The sequence below is a fragment of the Pantherophis guttatus genome, chromosome 6, assembly GCF_059756535.1.
Source record: "Pantherophis guttatus breed Tessera chromosome 6, ASM5975653v1, whole genome shotgun sequence".
Classification (NCBI taxonomy): Eukaryota; Metazoa; Chordata; class Lepidosauria; order Squamata; family Colubridae; genus Pantherophis; species Pantherophis guttatus.
In genome coordinates, this window is record NC_142068.1 from 3963050 (window position 1) to 3979573 (window position 16524).

At 46.4% G+C, this 16524-nt stretch overlaps 1 protein-coding gene across 3 annotated transcripts in view; it reads right to left on the reverse strand.

Moving 5' to 3' along the window:
- Positions 1-16524, reverse strand: part of NMUR1 (neuromedin U receptor 1) — a 79879-nt gene that overhangs the window by 18218 nt on the left and 45137 nt on the right. Inside the window, exon 1 of one of the 3 annotated variants that reach the window (XM_060684935.2) lies at positions 9936-10118. The exons of 1 other annotated variant lie outside the window; for it this stretch is intronic. The gene's annotated coding sequence lies outside the window, so the exon portion shown is untranslated. Of the gene's footprint in view, positions 1-6957; positions 7135-9935; positions 10119-16524 lie in introns of those variants that run through there. One more of the 3 variants, XM_087872021.1, reaches the window with a different exon arrangement.

Genomic DNA, 16524 nt, shown 5'->3' on the forward strand with positions numbered 1-16524 from the left:
CCCCCCCCCGCTTTGCGACTTTCTGACTAGCAAAGTAGATGGGGGAAGCCGGATTCATTTAACAACCGTGTTGCTAACTTAAGAAATGCAGCGATTCGTTTAACAAAGGTGGCAAGGAAGGTCGCAAAATGGGGCAAAACTCACTTAGCAAATGTCTAGCTTAGCCACAGAAATGTGGGGCTCAGTTGTGGTCGTAAGTCGAGGACTACCTGTACACCAATTCACACCCTGGAAGAAGGGATGGTGATGCTAGAGATGACAGAATTGATTATTTTAATCAAAGAGAAGAATTTATCATGTTTTATTTCCGTCGGTAAATTACTTCTGGATTTCACACTCCAAACTGGGAAAAAAAGAAAAAGAAAAAAAACTCTGATTTTAGGTTGTGACGATTAGAATTATGTGTTGTTGCAGGAATGGCTTGAAACATTTAGAAATGTAAAGCAAAAGGTTGAGGCTGTAATAGGAGTGAAATCCAGCAGGTTCTGACAGGTTCTGGAGAACCGGTAGCGGAAATTTTGAGTAGTTCGGAGAACTGGCAAATACCACCTCTGGCTGGCCCCCGAGTGGGATGGGAATGGATATTTTGCAATATCCTTCCCCCAGGGGTGGGGAGGGAATGGAGATTTTGCAGTATCCTTCCCCTGGAGTGGGGTGGGAATGGAGATTTTGCAGTATCCTTCCCCTGCCACGCCACGCCCATCAAGCCACGCCCACAGAACCGGCAGTAAAAAAATTTGGATTTCACCACTGGGCTGTAATATGTTTGCATTTTTTCAGAGCTGTGAGCAAGCAGTGAGTCTGTTGCTGGGTGGGTCTCCCAGTGAATAATTGGACTATATTGAGGTGATTTCATCGTCTCCCACAAATTCTACAAATCGAAATCCAGCTCTGGACAAATCACAAACATGACCCGCTTTGGGAGATCGGTAAAGTAAAATACAGATAGTCCTCGATTTATGACTGCAACCGAGTCCAACATTTCTACTGCTAGGAGAGACAGTTGCTAAGTGAATTGTCAGGGATCCAAGTAACAGATCCAACGCAATCAAAACTCTGAGGCCTGGAGTTTCCTCAAAGTAAGAATTTATTAGGAATGCCACATTGGCACAGCTGGTGAAAACCCAACTCTGAAGGATCCAAAGTTTTCCCCTCCCAAATCGAAACTCAAAGTTCTTTCCTTCAGTTCACACATCCATCACACGGTCCAATCAGGTCACAGTCCCCACTCCGGCTGGCTTTAGTCCACGCCTTTCAAACACCTGATTAGAACGTCCTTGGCTCCCACGGGAAAGAATGTTATTTTGGCTACAATTCCCCCCCCCACCCAGTTATCTCATCTCCCCCCTTACGTTCCCAGAGCAGCAACCGGCTTTCGTGTGGCAGCCCTGAAGACTTTCAAAAAGGTTCCGGGGCTGACATGAATTTTGTCCTATTTTATGACCTTTCTTGCCACACTTGCTGAGTGAATCATTGCGGTTGGTAAGCGAGTAACATGGTTGTTAAAACAAAATCTGGCTTCCCCCGTTGACTTTGCTCGTCAGAAGGTCGCAAAAGGGGATCACGCGATCGTGGGACGCTGCAACCGTCATAAATATGAGACAGTTGCCAAGCGTCTGAATTTTGATCAGGTGACCCAGAGGAGGGCTGCAATGGGAATAGAATAGAATAGAATAACACAATAGAATGGAATGGAATGGAATGGAATAGAATAGAATAGAATAGAATAGAATGGAATGGAATGGAATGGAATGGAATGGAATGGAATGGAATGGAATGGAATGGAATGGAATGGAATGGAATGGAATAGAATAGAATAGAATATAGAATATAGAATATAGAATATAGAATATAGAATATAGAATATAGAATATAGAATAGGAATAGGAATAGGAATAGGAATAGGAATAGAATAGAATAGAATAGAATAGAATAGAATATGGGGATGGGGATAGGATAGGATAGGATAGGATAGGAGGATGGGGATAGGATAGGATAGGATAGGATAGGATAGGATAGAATAGAATAGAATAGAATAGAATAGAATAGAATAGAATAGAATATAGAGAATAGAATAGAATAGGAATAGAATAGAAATAGAGCTAGAATAGAGAATAGGATAGGATAGGATAGGATAGGATAGGATAGGATAGGATAGGATAGGATAGGATAGGATAGGATAGGATAGAATAGAATAGAATATAGAATATAGGAATAGAATAGAATAGGAATAGAATAGAAATAGAGCTAGAATAGAGAATAGGATAGGATAGGATAGGATAGGATAGGATAGGATAGGATAGGATAGGATAGGATAGAATAGGATAGAATAGGATAGAATAGAATAGGAGGATGGGGATAGGATAGGATAGGATAGGATAGAATAGAATAGAATAGAATAGAATAGAATAGAATAGAATAGAATAGAATAGAATAGAATAGAATATAGAATATAGAATATAGAATATAGGAATAGAATAGAATAGGAATAGATTAGAAATAGAGCTAGAACAGAGAATAGAATAGAATAGAATAGAATAGAATATAGAATATAGAATATAGGAATAGAATAGAAATAGAGCTAGAATAGAGGATAGGATAGGATAGGATAGGATAGGATAGGATAGGATAGGATAGGATAGGATAGGATAGGATAGAATTCTTTATTGGTCAAGTGTGATTGGACACACAAGGAATTTGTCTCCGATGCAGAAGCTCACAGTGTACATACAAGCAATAAGTGTGGGGGGGGAAAGGTCATAAGTGGTGTTTTTTCAGTGGTGTTGCAATTTTGAATGGTCACTAAATGAATGGTTGTAAGTTGAGCATTACCTATAAGACTTTGATTCTCTGAATCTCCATTTAGCACATTTTGGAGGCAAGGAAAAAAACAACAACATTTATCTTTCTGATTTCTTTTCCAAACCACCAGACCTCGTTTCCAAAGGGGCCCAAACATGATTTACGCTGTGTCATTTCTGCTCATTTATAATACGGGTGTTAATTTTCCAGCTGATATTTTTATCACGGCTGAAACTGTCGTTTGCATACTTGCTTTCCTAGGTAGAGGATGCAAATTTCAGCAAAAGTGCTAATTGCGTCTTTGCACAATTGACATAAATTGTACCCGTAACAAGTAAATCTGGATTGGACACTCTCTGGGATCAACAGATATTGTTCCTCTCCAGCAACCTATTAAACTGATTTTATTGCAACTGAACTATCGTACACGCATAGAAGTGTACCATAAGGAGGGTCAAAGAAGTCAAGATGGCGGCCGTACCTGTGAGATTAAAGCCCCGTTTTGTTAAAACACCTTCTAGTTTACCAGTTGAAATAAGAGTAAATCCAACCACTTTAGGACAGTGATGGCTAACTTTTTTGCCATTGCGTGCCAAAAGTGGGGGAGGGGCGCGGGGCAGGGGGGGCGGGGGGAATGACACGGACGATAGGGGGGTCGAGTGTGCACGTGCCAACAACCATAATTCAATGCACCCTGCACCCCGTGCATGCACGCACAACCCCCACTTTTCGCATGCGATGGCCCGGTAGGCTCGTTTTTTGCCCTCCCCGGGCTCCAGAGGCATTCTAGGAGCCTGGGGAGGGTGAAAACAGCCTTCCCCACTCTCCCGGAGGCCCTCCGGAGGCCAGAAACAGGCTGTTTCCCGACTTCCAGTGGGCCCAAAAATCAGCTGGCCAGTGCACACATGCGGGCTGGAGCTGAGCTAGGGCAATGCTCGTGTGCCCACAGATATGGCTCCGTGTGCCACCTGTGTCACGCGTGCCATAGGTTCTCCATCACGGGTTTAGGATGTTATGCATATCCAGTGCGTGTGCATCAATTCACCCTCATACATCAATCAATCAATCAATCAGAATAGAGCTAAAAGGGACCTTGAAGGTCTTCTAGTCCAACCCCACCCACCCCCACTCAAGCAGGAGACCCTGTATACCGTTTCTTCTGACCTTGCTGTCAGAAGGTCGCAAAAGATGCCCTTGAAGTGATGTCCCAGTGCCTGGAGGCCGTGCGGATCTGGATGGGGAGGAACAGGCTCAGGCTCAACCCATCCAAGACCGAGTGGCTGTGGTTTCCGACGTCCCGATATAGTCAGTTGACGCCATCACTGACTATTGGGGGCGAATCGTTGGCCCCCACGGAGAGGGCTCGCAACTTGGGCGTCCTCCTGGACTCACGGCTATCTTTAGAAGAGCATTTGACGGCCGTGACCGGGAGGATTTTTCATCAGGTTCGCCTGATTTGCCAGTTGCGTCCCTTTCTGGATCGGGACTCCCTACACACAGTCACTCATGCCCTCGTCACCTCCCGCCTGGACTATTGTAACGCTCTCTACATGGGGCTCCTCTTGAGGGGCACCCGGAGGCTCCAGCTAGCGCAGAGTGCGGCCGCGCAGGTGGTAATGGGAGCAACATGGTGTTCCCATGTAACACCCCTCCTGCGCGAGCTGCACTGGCTCCCGGTGGTCTTCCGAGTGCGCTTCAAGGTTTTGGTCATCACCTTCAGAGCGCTCCATGGCTTAGGACTTGGTTATCTATGGGACCGCCTACTACCACCAATAGCCTCCCACCGACCAGTACGCTCCCATAGAGAGGGGCTCCTCCGGGTGCCGTCGGCCAAACAATATTGACTGGCGGCCCCTAGGGGGAGAGCCTTCTCTGTGGGGGCACCTACAATCTGGAACAAGCTCCCCCCAGAGATACAGAGGATCCCAGATCTACACACCTTCCACCGCGCTCTTAAGACCTTTTTATTCCACCAGGAGGGCCTGGCCTAATTTTTTTCCCTCTTTTTAATTACGCAAATTTTAAATTGGGTTTTTAAATGATTGGGGTTTTAATATGTCTTGGGCCAAATTTGTTTCATTCGATTTTACTTGGTTCTTAAATTTTGTATTTATGTCTTTTTACTGTTTGGCTGTTCGCCGCCCTGAGTCCTTCGGGAGTAGGTCGATATATAAATAAAATAAATAAATAAATAAATAAATAAATAAATAATAATAATAATAAAAGGAGACACCGCAACCGTCATAAATAGGAGTCGGTCGCTAAGCGTCTGAATGTTCATCATTGCAGAGATGCCGCAATAGTCAGAAGTGTGAAAAATGGGCCACGAGTCACTTTTTTCCCCCCAGTGCTATTGCAACTGCGAACAGTCGCTAAACAAACAATCGTAAGTCAAGGACTAGCTGCATTCATTTATTAAAACGGATCGATGGAGCCACCCAGCTCGTGGCCAGTGAAAATGGAGGTCTGGGTTGATTTTGATGCATTGTCTATGCTGCAGTCCGTCCCGTCCCCGTCATGCAGGTGAGTGACTCAGAACTGTGATCCACCCACCTCAAAGCTGTCAATCCCCAGTGGCTATGCTGATGGGGAAGGGGGGAGCATGAGATTTTCCAAAGCCCCCCCGCCCCGCCTTTTTAATGCTACCGGTCCAAAATCAAGCCACAAGAATTCAACCTTTTATTTATTTATTTTTAAATTTGTATACCGCCCTTCTCCCTGAGGACTCAGGACAGTGAACAGCCAAGTAAAAGCATAAACTACAAACATTAAAATACAATTAAAAAGATATATATAAATTTGGCCCCATGATTAAAAACAATAACAAACAATTAAAAACATTTTAAAAAGTGTTAGGCCAGCCCGGCTTGCTGGAAAAAGAAGGTTTTAAGGGCACGGCGGAAGGCACCGAGATCCCTTGATCCCTTTCGTGCATGGAAGGCAAGAAAAACATGTGAAAAAAGAGGGGAGGGGGACGGACTGGGGGGGGGAGACACGATAGCAGTGTTACAGTATTTGAGGGGCTGCCACAAAAAGAAGAGGGAGTCAAGCTATTTTCCAAAGCACCCAAAGGCCAGAGAAGGAACAATGGATGGAAACTGAATAAGGAGAGATTCAACCTGGAAATAAGGAGGAATTTACGGACCGTGAGAACAATCAAGCCATGGAACAGAAGTTGCCTTCGGAAGTTGTGGGAGCTTCATCACTGGAAGCTTTCAAGAAGAGACTGGACTGCCATCTGTCAGGAATGGGGTAGGGTCTCCTGCTTGGATGTGGGCTGGACTAGATGACCTACAAGGTCCCTTCCAACTCTGTTCAATCTGTTTCTAATCTGTATCCATCATATTCCATCTCTGCAGCAAGGAAAACTCCGGAGAATTAGAACGATTAATTAGTGGACAACTTCCCTTCAGAAGTTGTGGATGCTTCAACACTGGAGGCTTTTAAGAAGAGATTAGACAGCCATTTGTCTGGAGTGTTATACAGTCTCCTGCTTGAGCAAGGGGTTGGACTAGAAGACCTCTAAGGTCCCTTCCAACTTATTCTGTTTTTTTATCTTTTTCCTTTGTTCCTTCCACTCCCGGCCCCCCCATTTTTCCCCTTCTCCCCCAGAGCGTTTGGAGACCAGAAGAAACTCCTTGATGGAATCTCTCCATGCATCATTAAATACAAATAAAATACATGGAATTATTTTAAATACAAAAATCACGAACTTTCAGATGCAGGATGGAGCAAGGGAGCCCACAACCTGCCAGGATTAATTGAAAGAAAAAGAGAGAGAGAGAGAGAGATGCAAATCAGACAGAGATTGAAAATGCGGGATTATCCAAAACTATTTTCTATTTCACAGCTGCTGCGCGCTGAAGTGGGAACCAGAGACTGGTTAGCACTTAAAAAAAAGAGAGAGAGAGAGCAATTATCATCCCCATTTCACTACAGACACCCAAAAAAGCCACCATCAATTCAGCATTTAAGAGAATTTAAAAAGACAAAAAATACGAGTCTATGATAACATGCAAAGAAGAAAGTTGTGTAACCTACCAAGAGGCTGCAGGCGAATTGTGTCGGAAACATGAAACTGTCCATCAAATGCCCACCGCTAGCTACAAATATTTACAAATATTCAAAAGCAGAGTTTTTGTCTCTAATTTTTACCTGTTTTCTTACTTCCGGGGTCAGCTAAGGAGATCGGCATTCGTGGACAAGAAAGAATACGTTTTGTTTTTCTGGATCTGAGTTGCAGATAAGTCTCTTAAAAGAGCTCCTTAGAATTAAATGCTTCAAGTCGGCATCCTGTTGCTCTCAAGCAGGAAAACACATCTGGAACATCTGCAGAGATGCTGGCTACGTTTTGAGCAAAACGTCCGTCGATGTTTCAAAACCCAACAGTTTGGCAAAGTCCCTTTTTTTCCATCTTAACCCTCCTCCATTGGTGCTTTCTGCTGTGGAGCGCAGCCAGAGGGACTGCATTGAAATGTTGCAGAAGACTGCTGTCTGTCTGTCTGTCCGTCCGTCTGTTGACTTTGACTCTGTCCTCAAGTCAAATGCCCTTCCTGCCTGGATTTACCACGTCACTGCAATTTTTTTTTGTTCTGCTCCCCAAAATCAGGCATGAATTCTATGTACAACGAGGGTGCTCCATCGTCCTTAGAATTCGGGGGAAAGGGAACAGGTGGGTTTATTTATTTTTTTTCTCCAAAATTTCGGCGCAGGGTTTAAAAGATCCCCTGCAAACCTGCATTTTTGCAGCCAGCTGGCTGATTCGAAGAGTTTGCTTGGTTTCACTGCACTGATTTGATTATTGGCATTTTGGATCAATGGAAGCCACTCCGAGGGGTGGCAGGGACAGAAAAATGGGAAATCAATTCAGACAGACCAGCCAACTACTAACCAATTACTGTATACAAGTAAATAAATAAGGCGAATTAAAATACGTTTCTGGAACTGTGTTTCTCCACTCCTGCCTTCGCTGGTTCCTTATCTCTTATTTGCTTTTTAAGGCATCTTATACGGTAGTCCTCAACCTGCAGTATTACACATTTTATTGGTTTGTCGAAATGTAAAATAGAAAGAAAAATTAAAACGATGGGAAGGTAGGGGAGGAAAAAGTGGAAGGGAAAAAGGGAAAGAAAGAGAAAAGCATTGACTTCCGACTCTTTTTAGCACAGTAGATTCAGGTAGCAACGTACAAGCTCATTTTTTTACTTTTGCATAGTAATATATGTAGTCATTTCTACGTAATCCTCAACCTGCGACCACAATTGAGCCCCAAAATCTCTCTCGTTCCATGAGACGTTGGTGAAGTGGGTTTCGCCCCATTTTACCTTTCTTGCTACCGTTGTTAAACGAATCACTGCAGCCGATTAAGTTAGTGACCTGGTTGTTAAGTGAATTGGGCTCCCCCATTGAAGGTCGCAAAAGGGCATCATGTGACCCCCCCCCCAGGACGTGGCCACGGTTGTTAAGTAGGAACCGGTTGCCGAGCATCCGAATTTCGATCACCTACTGCAAAGGTTGTAACTGTGGAAAACGGTCATAAGTCACTTTTTTCCAGTTTCATTGCAAAATGCTGGGAATTTACCCTGATTCCCATCAACGCCACCAGTTTCGAATCTCTCCTTTTTCTTTTCTTCCCGTTTTACTTAAAATGTGTCGCATTCCACATTTTGGGTGCCGGTTTGCAAAATTTCCAGGAAGAGAGAGCGAGATTGCGCCAAAGGCATAAATCCAAAGCCGGGGAAGGAAGAACAGAAAACCGCCTTCTGACCTTCCGATTATTCCTGCAATTTGCCGATTTTATAGCCGCTCTCTCTCTCTCTCTCAATCTAGCCCGCATCGAAGGAAAATGAACTCTAGACATGCACGAAGGACTGCGGCCAAGTCTCACCTTTGCTTTGGATAATCCTCTATTGGCAGACTGCGCGAGAGGATAAATTTTTAAGCTTCCCATCCGTGCTGCCTGGCAGCACTCGAGAAATAAGTCGAGGGAACTGACCCTTCAAATGCGCCAAATTACAGTTTCCATCCTCTCTGATTTAAATATGACGGAAGTCTCATTTTTTCCAAAGGCAGAACTGAGTTAGGAGAGAGGTCCCATATGGTGGAGAAGTTTTTCCTGGGGGTTACAACCGAGGAACAGCCATCTGGGTGTTCTCCAGGAGGTCAAAAGCACAGCCTTCCCTCCCCTTCCCTAGCCTACCTCACAGGCTTGTCGTAAAGGAGGATTCAGTTCCCTCTTTAGAGACAAGAGAATGAAAGGGGGAAAGCCCCCTTCCGATCAGAAATTCCAATTTTAAGTCACGCATTCTGGGTTAGGGAGCGTGGACCCGCAGAAGCCCGCAACAGAATAGTAACAGAACAACAGAGCAATAGAATAAGGGAGTTGGAAGGGACCTTGGAGGTCTTCTAGTCCACCCCCTCTGCTAAAGCAAGAAACCCTGTATCATTTCAGACAAACGGCTGTCCAATCTTTTCTTCCACAGCTTCTGGTAGGGAATTAGGGGTCCTTAACCATCACTAAGCAATCATGATGTTACCTAGTTTGGGTCTGGCAGGAAAACCAAAGCCCCCACATTCCTTCTCCTCCTCTCTGCAAATCCCCCTCCTTTTTAACACTGATGATGTGATCTAGTTGGGTCATGAAAGGTCTGCCAGAAAAACCACCCAGGACCCCTCCCCACACCACCTACAAATATTCTCCTTGATTGGTACCATTGGGGGGTTTGGATTGTCTCAGAAAGCACCAAGCTGCGCAGCCCAGCGAGCGATCCAAGCGCCCTTTTGACGCAGGAGCCCCCCCTGCAGCCTTCCAACTGCGCATCGATGGGGCTTTTGGTTTCCCCCCCCCCGCGTCCCAGCTGATCTCTGCGGGATCTCCACGATCCCGGATCTTTCGCGGGATCCCGAGGAACCCCTTTGCCTTGCAACATACACCCCTGCGCTTCGTTTGCGCCGGATCGAGTCCACCCAACTTTGCAGCCGTCCAAAGATGCGCTGCGCTCTCTTTTCTCTCTCTCTCTGTTCCCCACCCGCCTTCGCTTCTTCCTTTCCGAGAAAAAGAAGTCCCTGCCTCTGTGCGCGTGCAGAGCGCCGGATAGCTGGAGAGGGGCTGGGAATGCAGCCCCGGGACTCACCTGTCCGGCTCCAGGTAGGTAAGAGGAGTCCCCCACTCCCCCGGCCGCGATGCTTCGGCTTTGGATGGCTGCTGGACAGTCGGAGCCTCCGCTTGTGCAGCTGGGAAAGGGGGCACCTTCGCCCCGTCGGCAGCCTCTGCCCGGCCGCGCGTCCGCCCGTCTCAAGCAGCGCTCGGGCTGTCTGCGAGAGCCGGCTCGGCCGCTCTTTTAAAGCGCCAGCAGGGGGCGTGCCCGCCCTACCGCGCCCCCTGCCGGCCGCTCCCCCCCTCCCTTGCAAACTTCAGCGCTTACACTGCGGTTTGCGTGCGCTGCGGAGTTCTCCCCACCCCCGAGTTTGGCAGCGCTCTGCACGCGCTCAGAGGCACGCTTCCTCCTGGACTTGGCTTTGCTAAGGTTGGGAAAGGTTGGGAAAGAAAGGAGGCATGGAGTCTAGGGCAGAGGTCTTCAAACTTGGGCAGCTTTAAGACTTGTGGACTTCAACTCCCAGAATTCTCCCAGAATTCTCCAGCATAGCAGAGCTGGCTGGAGAATTCTGGGAGTTGAAGTCCACAAGTCTTAAAGCTGCCCAAGTTTGGGAACCTCTGGTCTAGGGGGCTTAAGGCGAGCAATGCAGCTTTCGGGGGTGGGGTGCATTAAGAGGAAGTTTGAAGAGTGGGGAGCAGAGCTTCCTTCACTGGTGTGTGTGGGTGTATGTATGTATATATGTGTATATATATATACATACAAAAAGCCAGCATACGTCAGCAGCAGCAGCATACGACAGCTCCGACCTCGCAACAGAGAACCCATAGCTTCTAAATGAAATAGAGCCTGAAGATGACAGGGTTGTGAGCCTGTCGAAACGTTGCTATAAGAAAAACTTTTAAAGTCACTGGTAGGATTTTAGCTGAGGTTTTAAAGACCTTGCAGAGTGCTCTGTAAGGATTTTTAGAAGATTTTACGCTGGAATTTAACCAGGATTTTAAATATTTTAACCAACTTATTTACAATGACGTGGGAAAACACCCGAGATTTTAATTTTTTATATATGTGTATGTATATATATGTGTGCAGGGGTGAAATTCAGCAGGTTCTGGAGAACCAGTAGCGGAAATTTTGAGCAGTTCAGAGAACCCGCAAATGCCACCTCTGTCTGGCTCCACAGTGGGTGGGAATGGAGATTTTGCAGTATCCTTCCCCTGGAGTGGGGTGGGAATGGAGATTTTGCAGTATCCTTCCCCTGGAGTGAGGTGGGAATGGAGATTTTGCAATATCCTTTCCCCAGGAGTGGGAAGGGAGTGGGGATTTTGCAGTATCCTTCCCCCAGGAGTGGGGTGAGAATGGAGATTTTGCAGTATCCTTCCCCCAGGAGTGGGGTGGGAATGGAGATTTTGCAGTATCCTTCCCCTGGAGTGGGGTGGGAAAGGGGATTTTGCAGTATCCTTCCCCTGCCACGCCTACCAAGCCACGCCCATCAAGCCATGCCCACAGAACCTGTAGTAAAAAAAATTGGATTTCACCACTGTGCCTGCGTATAAATAAAGCTGCCTTGTTCGACTAAGCCCAGTTGAGGCAATGCCAGCTTCCCCAACCAGGCGCCCACAAGGGTGCGGTGTGTGTGTGTGTCCCCCATTCGCATCGCGCCTAGCAATCCTGCGGAGGTTGCAAAACCCAGCGCATCTGGAGGGCGCCAGGTTGGAGTAACTGCACACTCGTCCTGCATTGGGTCCCAGGGGAACAATTCAAATCCAAGGAAGAAGTGTGCCTCTGAACGTGTGCAGAGGGCTTCCGAGCTGGGGGGGTGGGGGCGGCTCAGCATAAGGGAGAAAGGGGCAACCCATTGCACAGAAAAGGAGTCTTGAAATAGGAGCGGCCTCTGAAAAGGAGCCGCTTGGACTGACACTTTGCATTGCTTATATTCACGTTATCCTCACGTCGATTATATATTTTCTTTTGTCTCTTTCCAGTCCCTCTTTGGCTATTTGCATATATTTGGGGAGGGGGTTCCATTTGTTGTGACTCCGACCCCCGAGCCCGTCTTATCGGAGGGAGAAGACTCCGAAGGTGAAGGAGAGGAGTTGGCCAGGCCTCCCTCTCCAGGACCCTCATCTCTGGCAATGCTTCAGGTGTCTCCCGAAGGAGAAGAGATTGGCCAGGAGCCAGGTATTTCCGAGCAGTCGCAGTCGGACAGTGACGGAGATAAGTCTTGGCTGGATCCACGTCAGCGCCGGACAGACAAGCGCACGCAGCAGAAAAGGAGGCATGCCAGATATTAAGCTGAGTCACTGGACCACACCCCACAGGGGATAAAAGGGGGTGTGGTGGCCATTCAGGCTCTGTGATGGACAAAACTAAACAACTAGCGAGTCACATTGTATCTCTGAAACTAAGTTATCTGCCTGCCTTGGATTTAATATATCTCCACCCCAGGCCACCCCAACGATGCCCTTGAAGTGATGTCCCAGTGCCTGGAGGCTGTGCGGATTTGGATGGGGAGGAACAGGCTCAAGCTCAACCCTTCCAAGACTGAGTGGCTGTGGCTCCCGGCATCCCGATATAGTCAGTTGACCCCATCACTGACTATCGGGGGCGAGTCTTTGGCCCCCACAGAGAGGGCTCGCAATCTGGGAGTCCTCCTGGATACGCAGCTGTCCTTGGAGGAACATCTGACGGCTGTAGCCAGGGGGACCTTTTGTCAGGTTCGCCTGATTCGCCAGTTGCGGCCCTTTCTTGATCGGGATTCCCTGTGCACAGTCACTCATGCCCTCGTCACCTCTCGCCTGGACTACTGCAACGCTCTCTACATGGGGCTCCCCTTGAAGAGCACCCAGAGGCTCCAACTGGTCCAGAATGCGGCCGCGTGGGTAGTCACGGGAGCCGCATGGCGCTCCCATACAACACCTCTCCTGCGTGAGCTGCACTGGCTCCCAGTGGTCTTCTGGGTGCGCTCCAAGGTGTTGGTTACCACCTTTAAAGCGCTCCATGGCATAGGACCTAGTTACCTTCGAGACCGCCTGCTGCTACCGATGACCTTCCACCGACCTGTGCGCTCCCACAGAGAGGGCCTCCTCAGGGTGCCATCAGCCAAACAATGTAGGCTGGTGACCCCCAGGGGGAGGGCTTTCTCTGTGGGGGCTCCCACCCTCTGGAATCAGCTGCCCCCAGAGATCAGGAGAATCCAAGACCTCGGTGCCTTCCGCCGTGCCCTTAAAACCTTCTTTTTCCAGCAAGCTGGGCTGGCCTAACATTTTTTAAAATGTTTTTAATTGTTTGTTATTGTTTTTAATCATGGGGCCAAATTTATATATATTTTTAAATTGTATTTTAATGTTTGTAGTTTATGTTTTTACTTGGCTGTTCACTGCCCTGAGTCCTCAGGGAGAAGGGCGGTATACAAATTTAACAATAAACAAATAAATAAATAAATAAATAAATAAATAAATAAATAAATACGGACTGGACTTGACAATTCTTTGACTTTGTGTATTTGTTTCGGTTTATCTGACGGAGGACGAACACCTCCCTCTGTGAGTAAAGTTCTTGGCAAGCAGCTACTGGGTTGCTGCCAATCCTGTTATCGAAGGAATTTATTGTCTGCAAGTTTTATTTAACCCCTGGCTGACTGTTTGTGTGCGTGTGACAATCATCGCAGCAAGACTGTCTTGACTCTTTGTACAGGGAGTCCTCGACTTACAACCATTCATTTAGTGACCGTTTCAAAGTTACAACGGCACTTGAGAAAGTGATTTAACGACCGTTTTTCTTCAACTTCAACTCCCAGGATTCCCCAGCCATCAAAAAGGGGGTCACGTCATCCCGGGACACTGCGACCATCGTAACTGTGAGTCAGTTGCCAACATCTGAATTTTGATCATGTGACCACAGGGACGTTGCAACGGTCGTAAGTGTGAAAAACGGCCATACATCCCTTTTTTTCAGTGCTGTTTTAACTTTGGTCAGTTAATGAACGGTTGTAAGTCAAGGACTGTAAATCTTTTTAACTGCACGAAATGCAAATTGCTTTATTTCAGGGCAATTCAAGGTAGAAGTTGATTTTGGGCCCATCTTAAATCAAACAGAAGAGAAAAGGAGAAAGGGAAAACAAAATACAGATAGTCCTCGACTTACGACCACAATTGAGCCCAAAATTCATGTTACTAAGTGCGAAATTTCTTAAGTGAGTTCTGTCCCGTTTTATGATTTTTCTTGCCACATTTGTTAAGTGAATCACTGCAGTTATTAAATTAGTGACACCGTTGTTAAGTGAATCCGGCTTCCCCATTTTGACTTTGCTTGTCAGAAGGTCACAAAAAGGGGATCACGTCACCCCAGGGACATTGTGACCGTCATAAATATGAATCAGTCATCAAGTTTTTTGAATTCTGATCATGTGACTTTGGGGATGTGCAACGGTCATAAGTGTGAAAATCGGTCGTAAGTTGCATTTTACAGTGCCGTTGTAACTTTGAACAGTCACTAAATGAACCGTTGTAAGTCAAGGACCTGTATTTATGACGGTTGCAGCCTTCCCTTGGTCACATCATCAAAATTCAGACACTTGGCCACTGACTCATAGTTATGACGGTTGCAGTGTCCCAGGGTCACAATCCCCTTTTGCAACCTCCTGACAAGCAAAGTCCATGGGGAAATCAGAGTCACTTTATAACCGTGTTAACTAACGTTAACACCTGCAGTGATTCACTTAACAACTGGGGCAAGAAAGGTCATAAAATGGGGCACTGAACAATTGTCTTGCTTAGCAATGGAAATTTTGAGCTCAGTTGTGGTCGTAAGTCGAGGACTACCTGAAGCATCGCTGGCTGGGGAATTCTGGGATTTGGAAGCCCCCCCCCCATCTTAAAAATTGTTGAAGTTGTGAAACGCTGCTTTTGTGGCGATTAGCTTTCCTCGGGATTTGGATATGGGTTTTTATTTCATTTGGGTATAAGAATAGATTGCTGTTACGGGAAAAATACAGTTTCCACCCCACTTGGCTCTCATTTATTTTACAGTTAACGTAGTAAAAAGGTATCGCTGTAATATGATTATTCTGTTTTGATGCTCTTAAAATGCTCTCTTATGTGAAACTGCACTAACAAAATGTAACCGTTAAAGTAGAGGTTTCCTTCGGGGAAAAAGTCAGTCTCTTATTTAGACCTTCATTGGTCTCCGATTTGAATGAACGATGGGAGGATTTAAGGAGGATTTGAGGACCCAGATTGTGGGGGCAATAAGCTGACTTTGTATAAATATACAAAAGTATGAAGGCTATTGCTTAACGCATTGTAAGCCGCCCTGAGTCTCCGGAGAAGGGCGGCATATAAATTAAAGCAAAAAAAGAGAGAGAGAGAGAGAGAGAGAGAACAGAAATAGAAATAGATTCACTTAAAGACAGCACGATTCGTTTAACGATGGCAGTGATTCACTTAACAACCCTGGCAAAAAAAAGTCATGAAATCAAGGGCACATCACTTAACCACCACTGAGGTTGTAAGGCGAGGACTGTTGTGACCCATCAGCAGCCTGTGCGGATTGTAGCTGATTCTGACAGCGAGGAGGCTGGTGTGGTGATGCGCCAGCAGCCTGTGCAGCTGGCACTCGAGTCGGACACTGAGGAGGCTGGAGAAGATGTGGTGCCAGAGGCAGGGATTCAGCCAGGGCCTTCAGGACCTCCAGAAGCTCCTTTAAGTGAAGAGGACAAAGAGGAGGAGCCTCTTCTCAATGCACGGGCGCGCAGAGCTGCCAAAAGGCAGGAGTGGCTCTTCAGGAGGAGGTCTCCTCAAGAGTAAGGCTTAGGGCTAATTGGCCACTCCCTTAGCCTATTTAAGGAGGAACGCCGACTGAAGCAATTTGCAGGGAACAACTTTAGTTCAATCTCCTTTGCGTCTGGATTCTCTGCAAAATTGTTTTTGGGCTTTCTGCCAACTCTAGTAAGACTGTGATTACCTTATCTTAGAATTCTGGTAGGCTGTTAAAACAGTTTATTTACAGCCTTTGTTTTGAAAAAGACTGAGTTATTTTAGTAAATTCAGTTTTGTACAAACTTTGTGTGTGCTGCGTTCTTTGGGATCCGTAGCTGGGGCAGAACAAAGACTACCTGTAGGCTAAATCACCCAGAGAAAAGAAACCAGGGATAAAGCAAGGTTAACCTACTACGGGATGCATGCAAATGATAGTTTTCAACTTATCTAGAGGTTGTAGGAGGTTCTAAGAATTCAGTCTTTTTCATCTCCTTGGGATTGCCCACTTTTTCAAACAGTTTTCCTTGAATTATGTCTGGTTCTTCCTTTCCTGACTACAAGCAGTCCTCGCTTTATGACCACCACTGAGCCCCACAATTATGATGCTAAGTGTGACATTCATTGAGTTTTGCCCCATTTTACGGCTTTCCTTGCCACATTTGTTAAGTGAATCACTGCAGTTCTTAAATTAGTAACACGGTTGTTAAGTGAATCTTTCTTCCCCATGGACTTTGCTTCTCAGAAGGTCGCAAAAGGGGATCAGGTGACCCCAGGGATACTGCGACCGTCGTAAATATGAACCAGTTGCCAAGCATTTGAATTTTGATCACGTGACCATGGGGATGTCGCAACGGCCATAAGTGTGAAAA